This window comes from Fukomys damarensis, unplaced genomic scaffold, assembly GCF_012274545.1.
Source record: "Fukomys damarensis isolate Sample0158 unplaced genomic scaffold, DMR_v1.0_HiC HiC_scaffold_16, whole genome shotgun sequence".
NCBI classification, from domain to species: domain Eukaryota; kingdom Metazoa; phylum Chordata; class Mammalia; order Rodentia; family Bathyergidae; genus Fukomys; species Fukomys damarensis.
In genome coordinates this window covers 115,181,965-115,187,344 of record NW_022900928.1, presented here as the reverse complement: position 1 = coordinate 115,187,344, position 5,380 = coordinate 115,181,965, and the positions used below count along the sequence as shown (strand labels likewise).

General features: G+C 40.6%; 1 pseudogene; it reads right to left on the bottom strand.

The window, feature by feature from the left end:
* Window positions 1-5,380, bottom strand: part of LOC104856679 — a 15,402-nt pseudogene that overhangs the window by 603 nt on the left and 9,419 nt on the right.

Genomic DNA, 5,380 nt, shown 5'->3' with positions numbered 1-5,380 from the left:
CCCCGCCCTCCCCGCCCCGCCCCGCTCAAATCCAGAAGCAAAATCGAATCCTCGGGCGCAAAAGGAAGGAGGGTGGCGCTGAGCCGGCCGAGCAGGCTCCAGCTGCCGCTGTAGAGCTGGGCTTTTGGGTTTGAAGGAGTCTTGCTTCGGATCTCCAAACTCCGTGTGAGAGCCAGTGATTGGCCCTGGCCCCCGAGATTGTCCTGTTCCCTAGTGCCTCCTGTCTCCGAGGCTGGAAGGTGGACGAAAGTGTAAAAAGCATCAAGTGCTAAAAACAAACACAAAGAACTTCCATTTCTTAGAGTGGCAAAGCTAGGAATGATCTTGGCAATCACCTGCTATACTACCGCTTTAATATATTTGAAAAATAATAAGGCCTGAGATTAAGCGACTGACTCCGCAATTTATAGAGGAAAGCCAAAAGAAATTAGATTGGCATCCGTTTGAGGTTCTGAGCCCACATGATAAAATTGTCTGAAGTCTACATAAAGATGGTGTCTTCTTATAAATCTGCACCGTTTTGCTTCCAGCCTGGGTGAATGATAACGGCTAAAGGGAAAGAGAAGACCTTTATTAAAAACAGCAAAAGCAAAATTGAACACATTCTTATTTTTAATGACAATTTTGCTCAAAATAAATGTATATTGCTGTCTATGTAAACCTATTTTACTGTTCTTTATTAGTACTATATTACAGAGGAGTAAATTGTCTTTTTTTCTTAGCCTGGGGCTCTCAGCTGTGGAAGAGTCTATTTTCTGGTTGCTTGCATGCTATGCATTTCTGTTTTTCCTCTTTCCCTCTCTAATACTTCTTGTTTCTTCTTTACTTTCCCAAGTAAATACCGATCGACAAGACTCAGGAGTTCTATATATTAACCTCTCAATATGTTTTATTCCTTGCTGTAAATATTTCTCACATTTCTATAGGAAATATATTTAGGATCATTACTCTCTTCAACACATTTGACGAATTTATTCTTCTCTGTGTTATTTTGCCAACTTTGAATTTAAAGAGGTTCATTGTCAGTGGTAAAGCAAAATTCACTGGCTAGTGTCCATTAGATTTCCATAGGAAATAAAAATCAAAGAAAGCAGAACACGTTGAAATGTACTTATAAGAGGAAATAAGCATTTCTTGGACACTAGATATTTTTCATTTATGTGAATCAAAAATACTCCATTTAATAATATTAATAAATTGAATCATATTGAGTATTTTCTGCCCAAATGGCTGGAATACAATGTTGGAAAGACCAGATAACTGTCATCTATCACTATGCTAAAGGAGTAAATGATGTAATGAAAGTGTAGACACAGGTAGGACTCGAAAATCATAGAAAGAGGAAAGCAGGACATTGAACTGGTTCCATAAAGGCCCCTTGATTTCAGAATAAAAAACATGTACTGTGAGAAATCCTAATTTTCCCAATTTCAGAATCCAGACTTGACTGTGAATATGTTAATAACAAGAAAAATAAATGGTTTTTTAAATTAGCTTTGTGATCCTGCACAGATTGGGGACCATTGTGTTACCTTTACTATGAACATAATATTTGTTCTGTAATCATATTGTAAGAAGCAAATTAAGTAATCCATTGAAAGAATTAAATAGAAATTGACTCATAAAGATAATATAGAAGTATGAACTGCATGGTTTATTCTCTTGATCTAGTTAATTAATTGGGTAGCTTTCTGAGCTTTACAGTATGTCCTTAAAGATGCTCGTCATGAGCAAGCTGGTGTCTTAAAAATGGAAAAAAGTCTCACAAAAACATGGATTCATCATCCATGAGGATTTATTGTTAGTATCATTGCTACAGACAGAAAAAATGTATGTACCACAATGATTATATTTTTCTTTCTTTTCTTCTTATTTTACACCCCTTCCAAAGGAAGCTTGAAGACCCTGAAGTCATAATAATATACCTTAAAAGTACACATATGTAATAAAAGGAAAAAGATACCTGAAATATCTTAAATGTGATACCAGTATCTGGATATAATACATTCATATTGCCTTTCAGAAATTTTTAGTATATGAATAGAATTGGTATTTCATACTGAGTTATATTTTTATACCAACAAAAACTTCAACTTAAACTGGGTAACTTACTCTCTAAACAGGGAACTTTTGGAAAGAAATTGGTCCTATGAACAAGTACCCCAGGACAAGCCACATACACTGGCTGTGTCCTGGGCTCACTAACAATCTCCACAGACTCCACCTCAGTTTCCCACTCCTATTATTATCAACTAAGCTGTGCTTTCATGGTATCTTGAGCTACTTTTTCCTTGGCACTATGTCCCAAGCTTTCTTTTCACTCTGTAATCCCCTTGTCCACTTCATCTCAATCATGAAGATTCCACTACCACTGAGGTTCTGAGGGGTCACATTTCCATCTTCCGGAGAGACTTCTGAGTCATCTCCACTAATGAGTTTCACAGAGACCTCTGATGTAATATGTCCCAAATGGAACTCCTTATATATCAACCTCTATGACCTTCCCCTTTATTGGGGTTTTCATCTTTGTTAATAGTGGTGTTGCAGTGTTATGGTTTGGATTTAAAGTATCCCCCAAGTGCTAGGTTAAAGCTTGCTTGCCAGCTGATGGGACTGTAGGAAATGATTGGATCATGAGGGCTCTAATTAATCCACTGTGATTAATTATTCCAATGATTAGTTCATAGCTCTGTGGGCTTATTATGAGGTGGGACCTAAGTGGATGAAGTATGTCTCTAGTGCCTACCTTTCTGTCTCGCTGCCTCACCTCCCCCAACCCCACTTCCTTCCTGGATGCCATGAGATGAGCAGTTTCCTTTGCCAGGCTCTCTGCCATGATGTCTGTCTGTCTGTCTGTCTCTCTCCTCCCTGGATGTCATGAGATGAGCAGCCTTCCTTTGCCAGGCCCTCTGCCGTGATGTTCTCTGGCTCACCCCAGGTCCAAAAACAACAAAATCAGTCAACCATGTATTGAAAGCTCTGAAATTTTGATTCAAAGCAAACCTTTCTTCTTTAAGATGTTATTCTCAAACATTTTGTTTCAGAGATAGTAATCTGACTGTAGTGGTCAGTTTTTTCATTGCTGAAACAAGCCAAGAAATGGAACAGTTTGGAAAGAGCCAGAGAGAAAGGGGACAAGGATCATATATAGTTTCCAGTTATGCCTTCATGATCATTTCTTCCAACTAGGCCCACCTGCTAATAGCCAAGACTTATCAATGCGTTAGTGCTCTCACGATCCAGTCACCTCTCCAAGAGGTGTAATCCAGTCAGACTGATAATTAAGATTAACCAGCACACTAACACGGAAAATTGGTACCAATTTTCACAGCACCAATTTGCTGTGACTAAGCCTTATGGTGTGGTTCAGAAGCCTTTGGCACTGATGTGAAAATGGTTTGGAAATGTTTGGAGGAAACAGACTAGAGAAAGCTCAGAATAGTATAAAAGAAGGTTAATGGGTAATTCTAATGTGAGCTCAAAGACCAGAATGAGAAGAATGCAGACAGTAAAGACTGTACTCATGAGGTCTCAAATGGAATTGAGGAATCTGTTGGGAATTGGACTAGAGGCCATCCATGTTACAGTCTGGCAAAGAACTTGTCGATATATTGTCCGTGCCTTGAGACTTTGTTAAGACCGAGTTTAAAGATAGTGGATTAATTACTATTTTGGAGGAAATTTCAAGGCTGCATAACACAGAGGCATAGATATTGCTGGTTGAATATAGTCAGATTTACAGTGATAACTGGGAGCAAAAGATAATGCAGTTTGGGCAGAAATGAAACCCACTTAATGCTGAAACCAAGGAAGTTGTGGCTGAGCAGATTTGCCTCTCAGAAAGGAACCAAGTACTTTGCAAGAACATAGGAATGACACCTTGAAGGCATCCCAGGAACTGGCTGGATCCCACTCATCATAGTCTCACTTAAGTGAGTTTAAAGTGTAAACTTGATTGAAAGAATTTTCTCTGAGAGCTCCAGGGGGGCATTGAGGAAGTTGTTTCCCAAGGAAACTGTACTCAGCTATTCAGGCATTCAGAGGCCACTGTAGGAATGGGCCAAGTGGACCCAGCACTGCTAACGCTGGTGGCAGACATCAGCACCACCCGCATGATGCAGATTTTGCAGGTATGCGAAATGCAAGAGCTGTGAAGTCACAGAGGCTTCAACTGGGATTTGAAAGGAAGGCCTGAGAGACCAGGCAATGTATTAAAGGGTCTGAGTCCCTGTGGGCAGTCCCCAAGAGCAGATCTGTGAAGCTGTGAAAGTGAATTCATAGCTGCAGTAGAGATTCCAGAAAGTTAGAGGTGCCAGGAAGCTCGAATGTCTGTGAGGAAAGCTGCAGGCAATGAGGAGAACCAGCCCAAAAGACTGGCCAGGTTGGCTGTTCCCAGTTCTGTTACATTACTATCCTTCCCAGTTTTTGCTGATGTCAACTATATTCTTCAAGTTTTGCAAGCGATTATCCTTGCCTCCTCTCACACTTCACATCCAATTTGTCAGCAAACCTAGTTGGCTCTTCCTTCAATATAGATAGAAATGTAATTACTTCTTACAACTTCCACTTCTGCTTCTCTGGACCATGCCACGCTCATTTCTTACCTAACACTGAGATTCTCCATTATTAAAACAGTCTCCTTACGGGATGGATCTCCCTGCTTCCATAACTGAGTGACCCTGTGAAAGCCCAAATTAGGAGTCATTCCTGCTCACAGTTCTCCAAAGCTTCTTTCTTTGTTCAGAGTAAAAGCCAACATCTTCACAATGGTCCACAGTCCCTTATCCGTGATTGTTGACATCTCTTCCTCTGCTAAGTCAAGCTCTCAGTACTGCAGCCGTACTTCCCTTCCTCATGTTTCTTAAACACTACCATTGCAGTGTTTATGCAGGCTTTTACACTTGCTAATTTTTCTGTGTGCAACATTCTCCTCCAATTACTTCATATCTTGCTACCTGGCTTAATTATTTTCTTGCTGCTGGGACAAAATACCCAACAGCCACAAGTTAAAGGAGGAAAGGTTTATTTTTGGCACGCAGTTTGTAGAGGTTTCAGTCCATAGTTGGCTGGCTCCAAAGCAAGGTGGCACAGCAGAAGAGAAGCACCATGGCATGACAGGCAGGAAGCAGCAGCCTTCCTTCTGTTTCTCCTTTGTTCCATCCGGGCTATAAGCCTATTGGTTGGTGTCACCCAAACCCAGGGTGGGTCTTCTCTCGCCCATAAATCCACCATAAACACCCAGAACTATGCTGAACCAATCAGTGAACTAATCCAGTGTGATACAACCATGATCCACTATCACACAATAATGATCCAGTCCCTTCTAAAAACTCCACCTGTGAGCACATGAGACTTTGAGGGGATATCTAGATACAAGCCA